Here is a 22,241-nt window from a genome sequence, read left to right as displayed (position 1 = left end):
TGTGAGGTGGTCCAGTAGAATGCCACAGTGAGAAATGGAACGATGTCGGGGCATGGAATGCACCGTGTTCACTGTGTGTCGCTCCATGGCGTCCCTAAACCAAATATTAGCACGCTGGCTGGACAGTCTGTCTGAGAGAGTTGCTTTTAACAGCCTCCCTCGAAACACACAACAATGTTTTTCCCCCAAATTGTTGCCATGGAATTTGGTAGTCAGACAGTTTCTTTCTGTCTCTCCTCTTTCTGGCTTTGACAATGCTGAAACAATAACAGAAAAAAAGGCTTGTGTCATAAATGATGAATGCTGGTATGTGTAGGCATTCAATTGGACTTGTAAAACGCTGGGTGAGACAGGGCGAGAGAGTGTAGGTTTTGTTTTTCAAAGCCAGGCACAACTTCAGAGGAATGAAATTTAACATTTGCTTTTTGTTTAACCCCACAGCTTGAAGAAACAAAATACTGCCTTTCACTGGCAACTAAAGCCCTCCCAAAAAAAAGCCTCCATACTGTGCCCATTCATTTCACTGTTAATATTTCAAAATGTCACTGGTGTGCATAGGTTGTGCTTTACAGTGATGCTTGATTTTTCCAGTCTGAATTCTTTATGACATGTTCGTGAAGACTGTTGGAGCAAACTTCTATGCATGTTCCTTTTACTGCATGTACAATGTCCCTATGTTTCTGACATTGGGTGTATTTATAGAATATGGGAGGTTAGAAAATGTGTAAGCTTGGAATATTTTATTCACCTTTTATTGATATTGGTATGGAAAAAACTTCTTTTTGGTGATGCAGTGTTCCACTGATAAACCATGCACTATGGTACTGGGCTGTATTAGAACAATTGAAGGCAGTCATTGAGGTACGAAGCTGGTAGAACCAAGGTTTTATGTTCTCATGTCTAGTCCTGGGAAACACGGTAACGAGTAACTATTCTGTCAGTCTGACAAACTGTCTGCCTGTCGGGACGTCTCAGCCATCCCCTTCAAGACTTAATGATCTCAATTTAGTGACATGATCCGCTACCCTACCGAGGGCATGAGGCCGTGTACTTGAGTCAGGGTCTCGTGCCCTCCCTCTCACCCCTCTCCCCCCTCTCCCCCCTCTCACCCCCCGCCCCTCTGACCGGGTATGCCTGTGCAGTCACCTCACTCGTCTGAAGACGAGACGTTGGGTGGTTTTATGACTTAATGACTGCTGTCGGATCCCATCACGCCCTGAGATGAACGTTACCAGCTGTTATTTACCTGTGCACTCTGTCTCTCTCTCTCTCTCTCTCTCTCTCTCTCTCTCTCTCCCTCTCCTCTCTCTCTCTGGTCTCTGGTCACTGCCTGCTCCACAGACAGTGGCCTCATGGTGGTGATGGAGATCTTTGCTGGGGCGGGTAAGTAGCAGGACTGGGTTGACTGCTCAGGACTCCGAAGATGCACCAGGCGCTCACAGTACATAGCAGGCACGCTTCACATTCGCAGGACAATGACTACATATAGCAGCGTGGTGCCGGCTTGGAGGGGTTCTTCATCGTTTGTGCAGAAAGCTGGGGTTTGATGTGTTAGATTAGAGGCCAGACATTCATCCCAGTTGTTCCTTACAGTCACTTCCAGCGTGTGCTGCTGTGCTGTGGATTGTGATAGAGAGACGTACATTATGTTTCTCATTTGAGATTCTGTGTTAAATAGCAAAGTCGGGGGGGGGGGGATGGTCCTATCTCCATTTAAAGGAGTGAAATGTGTTCTGGCTAGGATCTGAAGATGAGGGACTGAGTTGGAGGCTCCCTGGAGGTGGACCGGGTCATTAGTTTGAGTTTTTGAAGTGTTTGGCCTTTTGATGTTCCATCGTTCTCTTTAGGCAGTCTGGCCTGAAGGAGATTTAATATCGTTCCTTCAAATTTCCAGTTAGGAATAATTTGAACTGAGCATCTGTCAAAGGAGCAGCCGTTTAAATACATTGGTCGCGGTTAAAGAGGCAGAAAATGAGGCCAGATTAGTCAGAGCACCTTTTTCTGTGGGCTGGCTCTGCTCTGCTGTGCTCTGTTCAGATCTGATCTGATCTGACCTAGTCTGGTACAGCATAGTCCAGTCAGTTCCAATCTGGTCCGGTCTGTTCTGATCTGCTCTTAGCTTAGTTTGTCATAGTGGGGTGGGGCCCACTCCTCTCCTGTTGGAAACACCCCAAAACACTGTCTTTCCCAGTCATTATCAGCACCAGCCCAGCACTACCCCAGCACCAGCCCCCTCCTGGCTGCCGGTGCTGCAGTGGCGTGGTGGGGTTCGTCGCTACCTTCCAGATCCTTGATATTTTATTTAGAAATGTCCAGGAGAGCCGGGGTTCTCTCAGCCCCCTCTCTGACTGGCTCAGACGGCCCTCCGGCCCCCTCTCTGACTGGCTCAGACGGCCCTCCGGCCCCCTCTCTGACTGGCTCAGACGGCCCTCCGGCCCCCTCTCTGTCTGGCTCAGGCGGCCCTCCGGCCCCCTCTCTGACTGGCTCAGACGGCCCTCCGGCCCCCTCTCTGACTGGCTCAGACGGCCCTCCGGCCCCCTCTCTGACTGGCTCAGGCGGCCCTCCGGCCCCCTCTCTGACTGGCTCAGGCGGCCCTCCGGCCCCCTCTCTGACTGGCTCAGACGGCCCTCCGGCCCCCTCTCTGACTGGCTCAGGCGGCCCTCCGGCCCCCTCTCTGACTGGCTCAGACGGCCCTCCGGCCCCCTCTCTGACTGGCTCAGACGGCCCTCCGGCCCCCTCTCTGACTGGCTCAGGCGGCCCTCCGGCCCCCTCTCTGACTGGCTCAGGCGGCCCTCCGGCCCCCTCTCTGACTGGCTCAGACGGCCCTCCGGCCCCCTCTCTAACTGGCTCAGACGGCCCTCCGGCCCCCTCTCTGACTGGCTCAGGCGGCCCTCCGTAACGGGGAAGCCCGCTGTCCCGCGTGTCCCCACATCAAAGCTCTCTCTTGCCTTTCCACTGGGGCGTGCGGGAGGGACCTTGATCAGGGCACCCAATCTGAGGCTGTGTTGGATCACTGGGAGGACGATGAAAGAGCATGTATTAGGGCCGTCTGAAAGTAGCTGTCTGGCCTTATCGTAACTGACTGGGCCTTGTCGGTTGGACATCTTTTCTGCGTGTCTTCCTTCCATTAACCCAAAAACAAAGACAGGAGCATAGATTGACAGCAAGGAACCATTGTGTGGACATTCATGCTGTTTGGTTTTCTCAAAGTCAGTTCGAAACATAAAGGTCCATCAACAAGTTTTGTATCTACAAATGTTAAAGGTGATCTGAGATCCAAATCTGAGACCCTAAGAATAAGACTTTTCAACTCCAAGTTGGTCAAACTGTTTAATTTGTCCAAATGGTTTCATACAAATATGTCACCCTGTAAGGTGAATACATTGTTTGTAATGCAATGTGTTACAGTACAATAGGCAAGAAAAAGAATCCATAAGGAAAACTAATGACTGTTTTGAAGTCGAGTGACCACATTCCTTCATCATTTTGGCACCCACGAGAGAAGAGGGTGAAAAACCTGTTAAAGTCTGTGAGAAACACTACACTCGTTCTCACCCCTCTCTCTCCCAGGCTCCCCTCATCACTCTCTGTCTCTCCACCTGTGTGGGGGTAGGGGCTGGGGGTAGGGGCTCGGGGTAGGGGCTGGGGGCTGGGGCTGGTTGGGGCTGGGCGGCTGCAGATGAAGACAGGTTGCGTGAGCTAAGCGCCCCAGACACTATCTTAGGGGGGAAATAAACAGCACATTAGTTCCAGGTCATCTTGGAACACTATGAAACAGAAGAGCGGGGAGAGGGAGGTTAGGGGAAGTCCACTGTAGGAGGGGAGCTGGGGAATATTAGCGCGTGGGGACTCGTATTAAAGCCTGAGTTTGCTCAACCATCTCTCCCTTGCACCGTTCTCTCTCTCTCTCTTTCTCTTTCTTTTCTCTCTCGCTTTCTCTCTCCCTCTCCTCCTCTGCTTTTGCCATGTGCTGTAGATTAACTGCACCCAAATACTCACCCCCCTCTCCCCCCGTGAAAACTTTGCTCCATTTCTACAAAGGCAGTGAAATATGTTTTAAGGCGAGGTTCACAACCATTTCAAGTCGTGTCTTGGTCATTCAGTAGAAAAAAAAGGATTGAACATGACTTGCTTCGCAGACAGGTTGGCTGAAATGAGCCTAAATCATTTTGAGTATTTATTCCTCCACCCTCATGTGGTTGTCCTTATTCCGCTGTGCTCGGTTTTACAGTTATCACAAACTGGGACCAACACAATTAACCCTAAACTGGATACCCATCAGAAATAGAAAATGTAGGCCTTTTTTCAGTCTTAATTGTCGAACAATAGTTAATTATCTTCCAAATAGGCATGTCTTCTTAGATCAGACCACCAGAGAATTCTGCAGGTAAATTATATTCACTATCCATTAGTATCTTTGACTTTCTTGATCTTAACCTCTTACTTTGTTCACTTACTGTCATTTTCCGTGCTCTGTTTTTGTGACGTACAGTAAGAATGGTTATTGTTAGTGGGTTATCTGCTTGAACAATTAGTGATGTTTCTGTACTTCTCCATCCATGCGGAGTGTGTGTCCGAGTGTGTGTCCGTGTGTGTGGTGTGTGTGTGGGGTGGGGGGGGGGGGGTGTGGGGTAGTGCTCAAGGGGCTCGTGATTCCCAGGCCAGCCACATCGGGCTAATTGTGCAGCCTGAGAGAGTTGTGGCTGTGTTGGGTGGGAGGGAGGCCGTGCCACCATTACAGACTTTGAAGTGCGATTGGGTGTTAAATAACCAGGAAATGGCCAGTAGTTAGTCTGTGTAAAGTTGTAACTTTTCCCCTCTTTCCGCTGGCGACTCGCAGTAGCGCTGGGAGACAGCGGGTGGAGGTGAATGTTCTGTAAGTGTGGAACTGCAGTGGAATGGGCTGTCAGGGTTCATTAGCACCACCCGTCTCCATCTCAGGAGAAACTTGGCCGCTGGTTTAAAACCAATTTCCATTACCTGGCTTGGTTCTTATTAACTTCCGTGCCATTATCACCCTCTCCCCTCTGACAGTTCCTCCCGCTCTCTCTGTCTCCCACCTCTAAAAGCTCCGAGGTGGGAGGTGCCGCAGTCCCAGTTATCATCGCCTCTCTGCTCCCCCTGATGGAGCCCTGACCTGGGACTTTCCTCTCATCACCTCCTCAGTCCCAGCTCCGGGCACAGCCTCAGTCCCCTTCCCTGCCTCCTCTCTCTTCCTTGTGACAGAGCTTCCAGTCCTCCACCCTGACCGCCTGCAGCCCCGCTACCAGAACCACCAGATGAAGAGTCCCCCTTCTTAACGTCACCAAGGCCAGACATCAGGCTAACAGAGCCCCTGTAGCTTACCCTCTCCCTCTCCCCTCTCTGTGGATTTTTTTGTTTTGTTTTACTTTTAAGAACAAGACCATCTGAAATGTAGAGGGTAGGTCATTGAGGTTCCATAAGCTTTTCATGGCCTCCAGCAGGTGACTTTCCCCTCTTAAAGCTCAGCTCTGGGATGTCAGTGTCAGATCCAGGGAGTATACGGTGGCTCTGAAATCCATCCCTTCCTCGACCCGGGCCCTCCATGAACGGTGGAGTCAGGGGGGAGCGTCCATCCATGAAAAAGAAACGTTTTTACAGCCGGCACACTGGGGAGGAGGAAGAGTAAGGGGAGGAAGGAGATAGAGAAGTACCCCTCTTTGACTGTCACTCGGAGGGGGAGGAGGAGGGCTGAAAGGGCAGGTGTCTGCCACCGAATTTAATTAGCCCGACTGGATGCTTTGTCCTCGATAAAGTTGCTTCAGGCATTCTTTAATTGCCCCCCCCCCCCCCCCCCCCCGCCATCTCCCTCGACCACCCCTCCCCCGTTTTCTCAGAAGTTCATTAGCATTCGTCTTGAAGGAGTGTCAGCATGTTGAGGGATGTCTATACTCCGTGCTGCACCGCACTCCATCTAGTTAACACTTTATCTGACTCATATTCACACGCTCTGACAAATACCCTCTTAATAGCTCCCTTGCCAAAGTTTGCCTCCCTTGTCAAACAGTGCGGGAGGAATTTGTCAATCTTGATTTAGTTAGTTAAACAGTACACTGTGTCGTAGGCCTCTGAGCTGTGCCACCGACACTGAGACAGGGGAAGAGGTGTAGAGAGATGTGGAGCCCAAAACAGCCAACGGTAAGCTGAAAACGAGAGAGAGGATCAAGCAAGCAATTAGGTGCCCTGAAGGTTGTCTACATAGTACGAGGAAATTAATCATATGAATGTACTCTAAAGAGCCTTGTCCTTAGGGACTCTGTGCTCCAGAATCTGGTTAAAACATAGACAGGGACTAGATTGACTGGCTACAGACGTTTGATCTTCCTAGTCTGAGTCTCATGTTGTGTGCCATGGATGAACCCTCATATTGGGCCTGACCTAAACCAGATTTGACCAGGGGCCCCAAGGAGAACTGAGTGCACCCATTGTTTACCGTTTCTCTAAGAGAGAGATTAGTAACAGCTCAGAGCTCATCACATGAAGACAATCTTCAAAGTGAACCTGGAGAGCTGGTCTGACATCAGGACCGTTGCTGTCATGTTCACAGAGGTGTACTCAATAACGCTGGCTTTGCTGCAACAGAGAGCAACAAGGCAGATCAAACAAGAGCTAGCGATCTGGATCACTCAAGTGTTGGTTGTTCATTAGTCGACAGGTTTGAGTAAGCCAGTTAATATGAGAGATTTGGAGATCAATCATGAATTGATTAAACATTTAATGAAATCCAGGAGGGGGATTTGATTGTTTTGATAAATTTGAGAGTATATAATAAGCAATTAACTTTCAAATGCTGGTGACTTATACAACGGTGTTGCCAAATAAGTTAATAAAAGAAGAATTGCTTTTGAAAAATAAGTAAATTGCTTTTTTTCATAAAAGACTCCAGCCCAGAGCTTTATCAGCAGCATTTAGCCAAGCTAGCCTAAGGAAGAGAAAGTTGAGATTAGCCTTGCAATAATACTGCCCATCTCTCATTAAAACCGTAATCGTGCGTAAAATGAGATTGATGGAAATTTATCTGAAAGGTCAAGGAAAGGGAATTTTCGAGGCTGACACAGGATTTAATGGACAGGATTTTAATTTAGCTGCTTCTCACAACACCAGGAGGATCAAAATCCCCCTAAGCAAATGATAGCCCATCATATCCCTAGCTCTCCTATCTTCTCCTCTCCTCTCCTACCCCCTCCTCTCCTCTCCTCCCCCCTCCTCTCCTCTCCTCTCCTCTCCTCCCCCCTCCTCTCCTCTCCTCTCCTCCCCCCTCCTCTCCTCTCTTCCCCCCTCCTCTCCTCTCCTCTCCTCTACTCTCCTCTCATGCACTGGGCTCCTCACCCAGCACTCTACCGAAAACAGTGTTATTAAAGTCAATTTTTTAAATATGGAAGTGATTAGAACTGATGAAATGAATTAACATGTGTTTGGCGTGCTCTGTTATAGCCATCACTAAAGAGTAGAGGCAGGAGATGGTTGTGCCCAAGGCCCCTCAATAAAATACAAGGTCAGTAGCTCTCTCTTTAACTTCCCCTCCTCCCCCTCTCATTCTCTGCCTCTGGTGCACTGTCTCATGCCTGCGAATGGCAGAGTCCTGCACAGGGGAAACTGTTGGGAGGATTACCTCAGCATTTGCCCACAGTCTCTCCCGTTATTATCACCTCTTCTCAACAGGCCAGTTTAAGGCCTATGTTTTAAAGCTCAGCCCATTTCCACCGCCCCGCTCTTACACTGGATATAAAGCATTTATTTTTGCTAATCGCTAAGTATTTTGCTGAGCTCAGTGCCTCCAGTACGCAGTAAAAGGATTAAGTGCATCAGTGAGTAAAATGAAGGGCACACGTGCACCTTTTATAACAGACTCACTTTGAAAAGTATTGTTGTTCACTAAGTTGCTCGAATGCCCCTGCCTGTTTCGTGTAGGTGATGTATTTTTCAGCAGCTCCGGCTTGACACAAATTATGAATTCATTGTGTGGCAGTCTGTCTTAGAAACAAACAGAAAGGGGGAGTTTGATTGTTTATTCATGTTCTGCCTCTACTCAACCTTGACTATGTTAAGCTCTTATTAAATAAAGGTAGATTGCGTCAGGGTCTGTGGAAAGTTACAGAGTTGAAAGATCAATGTACAAAATGCTCTGTGTGTGTGTGTGCATGTGTGTACCCACTGTACTGTACATGTGGTTGTGTGTGTTGAGTGCGTCTCCACTCAGGGGGTAGTGGCATACAAGAAAGTGTGTGCTTGAGTGAGTGGTGTTTGTTATTGAATTGTGCTGTAGTCTTACATTTCGGCTCGGCTCTTTCCGCGCTCCTGTCTGTGCCCCCTGCATGGTGCTCCGAGGTGTGGGCCCTCTGCCTGCTGTTCCAAAGCTTCATTTCAGCCCAGCTCCAGAGGAGGAAAGCGGACGAGCCTTGCCTTTGATTGATTGTTGTGGCCATTGATCTAATTTTGAAGCCTTTGAATTTCTCCTCTCTATCCCTCCTTTTTTGTAAGGAGTTGAATGAACCTAATTTCCCTGTGCCTCATGTGGGGCCGGGCGCTCGGAGGAGGAGAAAACACACTAGATAAATAAAGAAAGAAATCTGAGAAACAGGCCCTTCACAGCGGTGCGGGATTTTTATAGACTGGATCAATTACATTTGTCTTATTTGGAACGGTGGGGCACTGTAACTCGATAAGAGGTAATGTGGTTGAAAACGCCTCCCGCTGCGCCGCCATTAGGTACAACGTTATCTCCGAGGGGGCATTAACATGCAAGGATTACCTGCACACGAGCCTGGTCTCAACCAATTACAGTCAGGAGCCGCACCGCAAAAGTGCAGAAACGTGGTGCTGATTGTGAGAGGCTCTCGCTGGCTTGTCCTGCTGTGGAGGTCAGGGGTGGAGAGTTCCTGGGCTGGGCTGGGCCGGGGAGGCCTGCTTCGGCTTCTACCGCTGGGCTGGAATGGAGGAGAGGTGTCGGGGAGAGCTGGCCTCTTTCCATCCCTGCATGAAGCAGGGCTGCTTTCATATGTGTGCTTCTGCCCCCGCCTGCGCACGCTAGCCTGAAGTGAATGGCTCTCGTGCGGGGGGGGGGGGGGGGGGGTAACTCTCTAAAAAGCCAATTTCCTGCACTCAGGAAAGTCAGTCCGAAGTCTCCTCCTTGAATTTTCTTGATCCTGACTCTCTTACAGAAAACCCTGGGACTACTGTACATCGCTGAATGTGTGTCACAGTGTGTGTGTGTGTGTGTATACGTCCGCCTATCAGTGTTCTCAGACGTGTCAGCAGCGATGTCTGACAGCGAGTGGAGACGTGGAGAGCCCGAGGACATTGTAACAGTGTCCCTAGCCCCACCAGCCCCCCCTGACACAATTATCCGCTCATGTCTAATTGGCATTTGAGGTTTTCTCTGCTCGATCGACCATGGCCACATTGGCATGAAGTGGCAGGCCAGGACCAGCCAAGCTGTGACTTAGCTGGTGCCACGCTTTGTTACTCAGCCCCCGTCGCTTCTGGCTGCTTACATAATCTGCTCATGTAAATTTGCTCTAGCTAATTAACATCGTCAGCTCCTAGTATAATCTGATCAGACACGAGGCGCTTCCGTTCCTCGGTCGCCTCTCTTTCCCTGTGTGTGAGTGGCGGGTGCTCTGTGCGTATGTGTGTGTGTGTGTGTGTGAATGGCTGGGTGGTTGAGTGTGTGTGTGTGTGTATGAGTGCCTGGCTATGCGTGTTTGTGTGGGAGTGGCAGTCTGTGTGTGTGGCTGACTGCGTGTGTGTGTGTGAGCGAGTGTCTGTGTGTGTCTGTGTGTAGCGTTCCTTTGGTATGTCCATGGACCCCGCCGGCGCGTGCTACCGTGACTGTGTACTCTGCCGGATGGCTGCACCCACTCGGATCAGCGCTTGTTTAGGTTCAGTGAGAACAAGACAGGACGAGGAACAGGGAGGCGGAAGGGGGGGACAAACTAACTTTTCAGAGCTGAGCTGAAATTAAAAAATTAAGTCCATCCGAGTTTTGGAGGCAGGAAGGAGGGCTCGGACGGAGCCAGGGAGAGCCAGTGGGGCATGGACGCTAATCTAGCTGACAGGCAAGGCTCTGGAGACGGGCTCTGGAGATATGCGAGGTGACCGTGTTACACACAAACAATCATACTTTCAATTACAGTCCCTTCCCTCTCTGCCTCTCAGTCGCGTCAGCTCCGAGCCAAGGCCTGGCTCTCTAATGGCCCGCTCCCTGCAAAACTGTCTCTGCATGTTCGCACAGTCATCATTAGCCAGCCAGCCCCACTTTGTTCATAAATGACAAATGTCGAGGATATTGATTGGTTAACCTTCAAAGCGGGCGCCATCTGCCGCCGACCATGGAATTATCATCATCTAATGAAGGTGGAGGGGATGTTGCTGAGCGACTCTGGCCAGGGGTGGAGGTGGGTGGAGGGAAGGAGGGAGGGAGACAAGGGGAGGAAGGGGAGAAGAGGATGAGGCGGGGGATCATAAGTTGGAGTTAAGGATCTAAAGTGTTCTCCCGTCGCTGGTAAGCGGGGCATGGGAGAGCCTGCCTCCTCTTTTCTCCTGATGTTTGGACCCTGTGGTGTTTTTCTCTTTTTGGACGCAGCATCTCAGTTCAGCTCAGCTCATCTGGGTCTGGAGCGCAGGCAGGACAGGGTTGGGCCCAGCCGAGCCGCTCTGCACCTAGCCAGCCCCCCGCATCCTCAGCCCGCCTAGGAGGAATATGAGATCGGACTGGTCGTTTGTGACGGTGGCGGGGTCAGCGAGCATCTCGCTCACAGTGCCCCTGCACGCCTCCCCCCCCCCTCACCATTTCCTACCCCCCCTCCCGCCGCACTGCAGGGTAATCAGGGCTGTGACACTTTATGAGAGGGGACGACAAAGGGATTTACACACAAAGCCTGGCGGAAGGATATCTCATTCGCTTCCTTAGTTAGGGCATGAATACACAAGGAAAGCAAAGTGAAAGGGAATTAAGTCTGAGTGCGTCCAATTTGGCTTAATTGCATTCATTTGCATCCGATTACTCAGATACTGACAGGCACTTGAATTAGAGCTGAGTGTTTTGCCTATGCTGTATTAAGCATTACCTAGAAATGTCATGACTTTTAATTTGACATCTTTCCAAACTGCCCCTCCCCCAACACTCCACACTCTGTGCCGTCTCTTGTGGTTTCAAAGTCACCGAATAACATCAATATAAAAGTTGCTGCTCTCTCTGTCTTTGTGCTATCTCAGTCTCTCTCTCTCTCTCTCTCCCTCTCTCTGTCTTATTGGTCAAATCGTTTTGTGTACCTGTGGTTTAACTTTATGTGCTCCTGGTCATGATGAATAATTGACCTGAAGGTAACTGTATAGAGCAGCATCTGTATGAGTGTGTGTGTCTGTGTGTGTGCTCGTGCTGTGAAGGTGGGTCTCAAAAGGTCCAGAGGTAGAGTGGAGTCTGAATCTGCAGTGGAAATCAGTGCAGTGTTTAAAAGGCCTGCTCTGTTGTGGTGACCTGAGTGGTCTCTGTCTCTCTTTGTATGTGTGTGTGTGTGTAAACTCTGCGTACTGCTCAGCAGCAACAGTTCAGGATTTGTGTTGGGACAGCAGTAGCATGCCGGGAGAGTGAGCCTGAAATTAGAGGCAAGAGTATTAAAATATTGATGACCCCCTCTCTGTGCCCATCGCTGGTCCATTCATTATTCATTACACCTTGAAGGTAGCATGCGAGATGGCCCCCTTTCCATTCAGGCCCCTGCCTGCCCACGCACACACCCGCTCCTGCGTTGAGATTCCATGCGGCTGTGCTGACATTTTGCATCGCCCCGGCGCTGGCGATTCGCACGCACGCTCCTGCTAGTTCTATTTGATTGGTTCTCCCCTGAATAAGTCAACAGCAAAACCCAGGCGCGCCTGTCTGCGGCTCGCCCTCCCACTCCGGAGTTTCCCGTGTGGTGGTGCGTTGTCTCGTGTGACGGGGAGAGTGAGCGATTCCTCCCTGTCCGGATGTGTGTTTGACCCTATTAGAGGAACAGAGGCCTCCTCTGAAGAGCACGTGTTATGACACGCGTGTTGTTTTCGCCAGATATCGATGAAGACACTCACACCTGAGGCCTCGAGTCCTTGTGCACGCCGTGTCAGAGAGCAGAACATTGCGATCTGCCAGGTAAGAGCGGGAAGACGATAGCGACACGGTCCACGATGCAGTCTGATCTGATCCAGCGTGTCGTAGCAAAAAGCAATTGTGACTGAGCTCAGGTTCGATTGGTTGAAGCCAACCGATTGGGAAGAACAAATTGATCCAAGTGGTGGTGTTGTGGATGAGTTTTAATTTGGTTGCAACTCAAGATAGGATGGAATTGAGTTGATGATGTACTCACCTCACTGACTTCATGATCCTAATAAATATAACGGATATTTTATATACATCCCAGGTAGCCAGCCTTACCATGCTGTGAGAGCATATCTTTCATGCCGGCCTATATTTGCGCACGGCCTTCCCAGTTCCTCCTTCCTGCTGGGATTGGCCGGTAATAAACAGCAAACACTCCCAGAGGGGCAGAGCTCCCAGGTGCTACCTCCATCGACCAATGGGACGTCGGCATGGGAGTCTGGCGAGCAGCCCTGTTGCGCCGGGAGCAGGTGGGCTCGGAGCTTCAAAGGCACGTAAGCTGCAGGAAGACCTAAAGCAGGGCTCGGCAATGTGCTGAACATCTCCGAGCTTCTGATCACAAAGACCACGAGGTCTGAGGCGGCCCTGCAATGCTTTGATGCTGCCAGTCGCTCAACTTTTGTTGGTTGATTTGGCTGCATTTTGATGTACAATGTGTATTCCAAACGCCAGCTCTTCTTTTTTTAAAGAATTTAAAGGAAATCCTTCAGAAATAACCTTGGAGTCGAGCACTCATGCTAAGGCATCAGTCGATTCAAAGGCTCAGCGGCAAAGTCTTCAATAACACAGGAGAGAAATCACCAGGTCAATCGCTGGATAAATCAGAGTGAAAAAATAACCCTAGCATAAGCAAAGGAGACATTTTTAATCAATTTCATATTTTTATATTTCTGAGCAGCATGATAATATGTAGAGATAGTGATCGATAGATGAACTTTCAGGTAGCTTGTTAAAAATGATTTAAATGCACAGAGAGACTGAGTAAAGATGAAAAACTCTGCTTCAGTCCCTCTGAACTTAGCGTGTGTCTGAGAAGCCGGCGTCCTCCAGGAGTGTGCTAATCTTTATTTCGGAATCACAGGAAAGAGAGAAATCAACCGAAGTGCATCTGTGTATCAGGTATCAATGCCGCATCTTGAAACTTGTTGGGAAGGAACAGAACATGAAAAGAGTCTCCGGAATATTCCCTGTACCCGCACAGAATAAAGACTCTGCGCTGTCGTGTTTCAAGGGTATTCTCCCTGGTGTGTAAAGTGTTGTTCTGGTAAACTAAAGTGAAGGGAGCCTTTCACAGAGATGAAAGGACACACAGGGGTATCAAAGCGCTTCGTTTCAGACCCAATCTAGTCGAGCTGCTATCTGGAATTTTCTATAATGCGACACAAAGAACAGAGAGGGCTGGAGATGGAAGAAACGTCTCCATTCCCTCCTTCCTGTCTGCATGCTCCCAGGTCAATGAGTTTCGCCAGACAGCCATTTTGTTTGCTATGTCCATGCACTGATTGTGTGCAGATGGTGTCTAGCCAGCGAGACCAGCCTGCAGGAAGTAGTGCATATGTAAACGTCCACACAGGCCTCCTCAGCCCGGACCTGGAGGAAGGAGTTAAACAACATATTTAGCTCTTATTTGGAATGAGGCAGACAGAGGGGCAGTGTAGAGGTGTAAAGTGCCAGAGGGTCCAGGGGGTCTGAGATTTCCCAAGAGCTCCTGTGCTATTTGAGACTCTCCAGAGAGAGCAGAGAGAGAGAGAGAGAGAGAGAGAGAGAGAGAGAGAGAGAGAGAGAGAGAGAGAGAGAGAGAGAGAGAGAGAGAGAGAGCAGAGACTCTTAGTACAGGGATCCGTCTCTCAAGATGCACTCTCCTTCTCTCTCTCTCCTACTCTCCCCCTCTCCTTCCCTCCGTCTTCCTCCCTCTCTCTACAGCATTAAGATGGATGTGTGCTGCGTCTCTCCAGCTTATTTGAATTGAAGCTGCAGACGTCCAATTTTATCACCTACGAGGTGGAGATTCAGAGCAGACCTGAAAATATGAAAAGTACATTTGTGCTCCATTCCCCTATATTCCCATCTGCCTGGAATGCTTGCAATATTAGAAAGCGCAGCAATTTTAGGCTGTATTTTCTGACCGAGCAGTTAGAATCCAGACCATCTGCGACCCATTAAATTATATGAAATCACCGGTATTTTTTTTTTTCAGATACATGTAGGGTTGAAAACTGTTAATAAATCTTTGCCGGAGCATTACTTGGTGGATAGAGCTATGGCTGTATAAATATGAGTGTTTCGTCAAGGTGATTTCAGCTTGTCTGTGGAAATTGCTCTGCTCACATAATCATGAGGGCGAATAGCTAGAATTAGGGTGGAATCAGGGTGCGGAGGAAATAACTTGATGGTACTTTTCCATCGCCATTCATCACACTTTATAGGTATCACACCCTTAGCTAGCTGCAGTCAAGCTCAAGTTTGGTACATGGACTATTTTACTTTTGTGGGACTTAAGTGTACTATTCCCTCACAACCTGGATAGCATGCTCTGCTAATGACAACGCTGGTTGTTTTATGTTTTGCTACTTTACAAGAATTATATTCTGTTTCCTTTTTTTCCAAGTTCTTTTTTTTTAAGACGTGATTTCACGTAAGAAACGTTAGCTTTGTCAAGTGATACAGCTACTGGCTTTTGAGGTTCCAGCTTACTGAGTAGCAAGCAGGATGTTTGTGCATTGTGTTGTTGCTCTGTCTTCCTGCAGAGGGGGATGTTGCCCTGGACATGGCCTCATCCAGGGGCACTGTTCTCACACAGAGCTCCCCTCACTCCTAATATTGGCTTATATTTGGCATCTGCCTAATAGCAGTATTATGCAGGTTTAGAACATTGCATTATGTGAATTTATACCTCGTATGAAAGGCTGTATTTTGTTTCACTGTGTTTGGGTGATATTTCATGAACTTGCAATATCTAAACCTACAGTTTTGACAGAATCATCACTACATTATGGATATTCTCAATGTAAAAAAAAAAAAGACGCAAAGAAGAAAAAGACGGATTCAACACACCGCAGTTTACTTTCTTTTTATAATGATATCTTTGGTCTTTTCACGTATTTATTGTACTTAAGCATAACAAACAGAAAATACCTTGAGGATGATTTAGCAATCATGCACTACTTGCAAATCTTATTCAGGAGTAGACTAATGGAACGTTCTACATGTACAGTGAAAAATGTGCAGGTGAAAAGCTAGTAGCGGTGTGCTGGATGAGACCAGTCCATAAACATGAGAAATAGTTGAGGATGAAGGATGGTGTGCGGAGGCGGAAGATGAGATAGCGGCGGAGCGCCTGGCCCCCTCCTGGCGCTGGCCATCAGAGCGAACCAAGTGGCCATTTTGTGGCGAGTGCGGTGGTGCGGTGGAGATGAGATGGTTAACACCCTTCTGCAGTACGGCCACACGCCTCTCTCTCTCTCTCGCTCTCTCTCTCTCTCTCTCTCTCTCTCTCTCTCTCTCTCTCTCTCTCTCTCTCTCTCTCTCTCTCTCTCTCTGTCCCTCTGTCTCTCTCTCTTTCTTCCTTTCTAATTCTCTCTCTTTCTCTCCCCCCCCCCGTTCGCTCGCTCACTCGACTATGAAGACCAGCGATCTCCAGCGGTCCCTTTCTTTCTTTATCTCTTCCCCGTCCACCCCTTCCATCTGGGGGAGAAGGAGCAGGAGGATAAAGGGAAATGGCGTGCGGCTGGGTTTCCTGTGTGCACCTCCTCTCTAGATCTGTTTTCTCTTCCCTGGGTGGGGATCATAGCCCTCCTCTCTCCATTTACATTTATCTCAAAGGAAAGAAATTATTTTTGCTCTTTACTGGTATTCAGTTTCTTGTTATGACATTATCTGGTGTAATTTTAATTTAAATGTCATGGATGTGAGTGATTTTCCTAATTAATGTGTTCAGAGGATAAAAAAAAGAACCTAACTGGAAGAAAGGAAACAAAGCATTGATGTTTCTTTTCTTTTTTTTGGGGGGGGGGGGGGGGGGGCTCTGTGACATGCATTGTTATTATAACTGGAACACACACACTTGTACACACACACACACACACTGAACTGTGGGGCTGCAGATTTCAGAGGGAGCGGGCGGGGTAGGTTGTGCGTGTGTGGGGGGGGGGGGGGGGGGTGTGGGGGGGTGGTAGAGAAAGATTGTCAAGATCCCCCCCCCTCCCTGTTTCCCTCTCCCATCCCCCTCACCATCCCCCTGTCCCCCCCCACCCCTTCCTGTAATCTCCACTCCTCCACGGGTAGTCTCAAACCTTGTGTTCGTCCACCACCAACCAATTACCTGGCAACCCTGCCCTTATCCTTGGTGCAGGCGTGATGCTGCTGCATGATGGGGTTTTTGTATATTGAATTCCATCTCCTGGTGAGATAAAGGGTGTAGGAACAGGGCTGTGCCGCTGCGCCAGATAAGTGTTTCTCACAAACCGCTCCTCGCCGCTTCTTCTGACACTGATTGTGGAGAAAAGAGACATTGGGGTGGCAGGGGGAGAAAAGGCGTGGGGACGGGGTTCGCTACAGAGTGATGGGACCCAATTCCATTTTGACTTCCTCCTTGTTTTTAATTTGCCATAAAACAGGGCTACTGAGAGAAGGTTGATCTCTGCCGGCGACACCCTGTTTGTTATGGCGTCGTTTGCCGACGCAAACGGCGCGCGCGTCTGCGTCGTGGTGTCTTTTAAACAATGCTCGATATCACGTCCCCTCCTTGTGCATCTTCCCTCGCTCATGGCGAGGTGAGCCAACAGCCGCACTGTGTGTCGAGCTGGTTTCTTTCTATTTCAGACGCGCGTCCAGTGTGCTGAGATGACAGTTGGTGGATGAGCGGCTCCATGGAAGATGGGCTATCTATTCAAGCCCATCTCTCCCCTCCCTCAGTCCTATTTGTAACCTGTCCTGAGCAGAGTCCCTTGGTTCCCTGCCCTGGGATAGGCCCCTCCATCCATCTCTGTCTGGCCCACTGCAGGGAACCACACAACCATTGGTTGTCCCGGGGAAGGATTTAAGTGATGGACCACTGTTCATACATCAAACTGGCAAGGCGTTTGACAGTGCGGGACAGAGACATTGAAAATAATGACCACAGCAATATGTATCAAAGGTTATAAATAGAGTTTGGTGTGAGGGAGTTGGTGAACTTGGTGGCTTGATTTGTTGCGGTTGGGTGTCCGTAGAAGGAGTAAGGATGGGCTGTTCTGACCCACCAGTCCCTGGTTCCTCCCAGTCACCTGGAGGTTAATGAATGCTACATGGAGAAAACGCTCTTAGAGGGAGCCAGAATGAGTGATATTCACCTGCTTGGACACTGATGTGCTCCAATTGAATTTCTCTCTCCGTCAGAGGGGAGCCTTGTCGTGCTAGGCCCCTCCCTCGCAGCTGTGACCTCCAACCCCTTGGCTAGCAGTGATTCAGCCAGGGACCTGAAGGTCAAGTGTGAGGGGTCAAGTTCAAACTGCAGGGGCCGTACCATTGTCCAAAGAGAGAGGGAGAGAGACAGAAACTGAGAGAGAAAGGGGGAAACAGTGAAACAGACAGAAACAGAAAGATCCTAACTTGCCTCTATAAATCTTTAATGTAGTAAGCATATTATGTAAACATCTACTTGCCTGCACATGTTTGGACTCTGCTTACGTTCCCCCGATTTTCCAAAACCCTGGGTTCATGTGTACTTCTACGAACCAGCTCGCACACACAAATATAATGTGCTCTCGCTCTCATATTTTCTTTCTCTCTCACTCCCTCTCTCTTTTGGACACACACAGAGACTCGCACGCGCGCGCGCGCGAAACTCGCACTGCTCACACATATGCGAGCGCGGCCACAACGTGCGTCGGTACACACCTGGAACAGATAAAGCTCCTTTCATGTTTGCGGGGCTATTCTGAGGTCAGGGAGTGTTGGTGTTGAGAGCCAGTTTTACAAGGCGAGAGAGCAGAGCTGGAAAAGAAATGAAATGAAACGGTGTAGAGCCAGGTGCCACGGAGTTAAGAGAGTTTTATTAGTCAACCAACCCTGATTCTTTCCCTCGACTCTTGGTTTTTCCTCTTGACATCATGTCTCACCAGCCTACCCGTTCATGCAGGAGTTTTACTCTTGAAAGGGGTAAAATGAAAGATAGCGCATCGTTTTGGTGTCATTTTATTTATCAACAGTATAAGTTAAGTCTACACCCTTTCTGCCTTGTTTCAGGCGTTTATGACAGACAGCTTTTAGGTGGATCCTGCTCTGCTCTGCATTAACCTCTATCCTCAGGGCTTTTGCCTTTCAGTAACTCTGACATGACACAGTCGATTGTAAACGACGCACCAGAGCCGGGATCAAACACACGCATGCACACACTTTATATATATAAATACACATGTGAACACACACACACACCAGGCAGACGCACACTTACACCATCAGACAAACACAAATACAGATAGACAGACACTCACACACATAGAGAGAGAAACACACACACACACATCCAGACACCCACAAACACCATCAATGTTAAATGAAAACAGCTCGTACGACTGCTGGAAAACACACGGAGAAGACCTCCAGCTACAATGATACAGCTGTCAATGTATCAACCCATCACGCCCCACTCACAGCCCACAGTGGGAAGTATTGATATATGCCTTTGCATGTGAAATCTGCTTTTATCCGCTTCCTACGACACGACCCAAAGTAGATCTGTTTTGATTTCGGCATGATTGAATGTTGGATGTGCTCCTGACTATATTCCCCGTAGTTGATCCACCAGGGCATCTCTGGGGTCTTGACCCCCACATTCCTGGACTGTGGGAGTGTGCTTGCCTGCAGGGTTCTCGGACCTCACCGGGGGCTGGATACGGTGGGAAGCCCAGCTGCAGCATCTATTGCTGTGACGTGAGCTATAAAGTGGCCTCCATAGATCTGTGTTTGGTTATAATGTCACAGGGATCGGGGATCCATGCCTCTTAGTTTGGGGAAAACCTTGATTTATTTGTGTGTGTGTGCGTGTGTGTCTGTGTCTTTTTTTCCACACCGACTGGTACCGAGTGCCTAGGTCGGTTGGTGGAGGCTTCTGTGTGTGTGTGTGTGTGTTTCTGAGTGTTGTGTAGGTGCACACTCGTAAGGCTTTATTGAGCTCCCTCGCTCCAGTTTCTTGGTCAGTGGAGGAGTGTGTGTGTGTGTGTGTGTGTGTGTGAGACTGATCCATGACACCCTTGTCCCTGTAAAGTTTCCAGTGCAGGTGTAATTCCCCGTAAAATGCCCTATAATTTACTGGCCTTTGGGAGCACACTGTCTCTGGGTGTGAAAATCAATAGGCTGGTGGAGAGGGATTGGGCACGGTATCTGTGCTCAGGCACAGTAAGATGGCAGTTAGGGTAATTCTGTAATGGCAGGGGATGGGATCTGGGATATCTAACTCTCGATCGGAAGCAGATAAATGTTTTACAACGCCGTCGCTTAACCCTTCCTTCCTTCCATTCCTTCAACATCCCCCCCCACACACTTCTCTAAAGGCTCTTTCCAGGGACCTCACCTGGAGCTGGGGTCTATAATGGCGAGGGAGGGAGTGGGGGGGGGGGGGGATCCCCCACCCAGGAACCTCCTCACCTCCCTGAATGTGCGTTCCGACTCTTAATGCTCTCTAACCTTGCGGAGGTAGCCTGGGGCATCTTGGAGTATAGCTGATGTTCAGAACCTCCCCCTGGTTGTTTCAAAGGGAAGCCATGCAGAAAGCATGCATCGAATCTTACAAGATCCCACATGTATAATGCAGCATACAAAGCACATTGTGGAGGCCCATGAATAAAAAAGCCATAACGCCCCCCCCCCCCCCCCCCCCGCCCCCCCCGAGGATGCAGACTCAGCCACTGTACAATGAACCCGTGAAGTGGATTACCAGCAGCTAGTCAGGAGTAACTTGGATGTAGAAGGATGAAAGGAGAATACTCCACCTCGGCATGTCTACATAATATCCTAACATCCGCCGCCAACATCTGCATCTCTTGCACTGCAGATCTGTGGGCTTCTCCATGTTGCTAATGATCTGACCAATGAAACCTCGCCCTGCTGATCCTGTGTTGTCAGGAGAGAGGCTTGTGTTCGGAGGGAGGGAGAGCAGCGACTCTGGAGGAGGGGATCCCTGGCACGCTCGCAGCCCAATCTAGGTGACGTCTCTCTGCTCCAGCAGGGAGACGCAATTCATTCTGTCTGTGAGAACGAGGAGAGATCTCATTGTGCCTGCCCGGATTGGCACCAACAGCAATCACTTGTTTCTGATTTATTAGATAGCCGAGGAAATTAATTTCGTTCCGAAATGCACGGTCGGAAATTAGATGGAGAAATTGTGTGAAAGAATCTGTGATTGTTTTCCCCCCGCCGTCCCCCCGGAGGTACAGATAACCGCTGATCTTCGCGACACCATTAATGAAAAACTTATTTTATTCAGACCCCGACAAAAAAAACATGGTCTCCAGCAAAGCTGTAATTAACTTGGCTATCTCCCCAATCCTTGACGTGGTCTTAACCACCCATTAAGTTTCCCCCCGAAACCCTGTCCCCAAGCCTTCAGCGCCCTCACAAAGAGCTGGGCAAATGACCTCAGGAAGTCTCTACACTTCCTGCCCCCCCCCCCTCCCCCACCAGTCCCTGTCCAGGGTCCTGCAACCCTCCTTCCTGTCGTCAAGTATGAGGAGCAGAGATGGAAGAGATACGAACAAGACTACCAGTTTAAAGCAGCCATGAGATCCATACAGACCTGGTTACAGCCACCTTAATCAGTGTTACTTCACTGCATATTTTACAGAAAGACAAAAAAACCTTGTTGGTCAAAACCTTTTCATATCATTGTCATAGTTTGCCATTGTGAAACCCGAGTGTCTACACTTCCTTGAACAGCGTGAATTGATCTAATCCCTGGAGAACATTCACAGTGTCTAGCAGATTTGGTGTATCTCAGCCAGAAATAATTTGCTGCAGAGCATAATGTCTATATCAGCCTCACGCTGTCTATTCATCTGGCCCATGTATGTCTGACTGTATGCATCCATGTCTGTCTGGTGGTTGACTGTGTAGATAACACCACAAGTTTTACCAGTGTTTATTGTGTGCGTGTGTGTGTGTGTGTGTGTGTGTGCGGAGGTTGCAGTGTGTTCTGCAGCTGTTCATGTTTGTCCTCTTCCTTCATTGAGCTGTTGTCTGTTTCCTCTGAGTGCTTCTCCTTCTACATCAGACTGCATCAGTCACCAAGGCTGAGGCCATGGCCTTGGGGCTGCAGACACAGGCCAGTAAAGAACACAAGCATTAAAAAGATGCTTCTGGAAATCAAATTGTTTTTTGCCTTGTGGGTTGAGACGGAATGTTTAAGTGTCTTTATTGTGGCCGCACATGAACGCAACCTTGATGACACGTTGGTGTATTTAGCGTTTGTGTGTGTTTGGTTGCCTTGCCAAGAGGGTAAAAGGTAGCATGGAGAGATGATAGTCTTGTGGTGTGTTTTCTCCCCCCAGTTTTTCACAGGCAGCAAGGGAGGAAGGCAGGAAGGCAGCCAGAATAAAATTGCAGTCCTACCTCATAACCTATCAGGCAGCTGATCACAAATTCATACTGCTGCCTGCCTCCTTCAGTGCTCAGCAAGGCTGTGTGATTGAATTTAAATAAGCAAATGGTACAATGAAGCTCTTTTTTGACGTTCCACTCCTCCCTTTACCTCCTTCGTGCACCCCTCGTTCATTCAAACACGCATCGACCCGCGGCACGTAAACACAGCAGACAAAACACGCGCGAGCACGCACGCACGCACGTGTGCACTCAAGTGCTCCGACACCTGCACACACAACCACACACTGCTCTAAATCCTCACAAACACGCTCATCCAGACCCTATCCGAGATTTGATTGTTTTTCTACTATTCCCCTCTTTCTTCGTTTCTTCCCCCCCCTCCCCCCCCCCCCCCCCCCCCCCCCTTAGTATCTTCCTGCCTTCTCTCTTCCCCATCAAGGCAGCTCCTCCATTTTCTCAGAGTAGAATGCAAATTGGTAGAAACACTGATCAGAACTTATTACAAAAT

This window comes from Hypomesus transpacificus, chromosome 19 (genome assembly GCF_021917145.1).
Source record: "Hypomesus transpacificus isolate Combined female chromosome 19, fHypTra1, whole genome shotgun sequence".
Taxonomy (NCBI): domain Eukaryota; kingdom Metazoa; phylum Chordata; class Actinopteri; order Osmeriformes; family Osmeridae; genus Hypomesus; species Hypomesus transpacificus.
Note: the sequence above shows the minus strand (reverse complement) of the source record.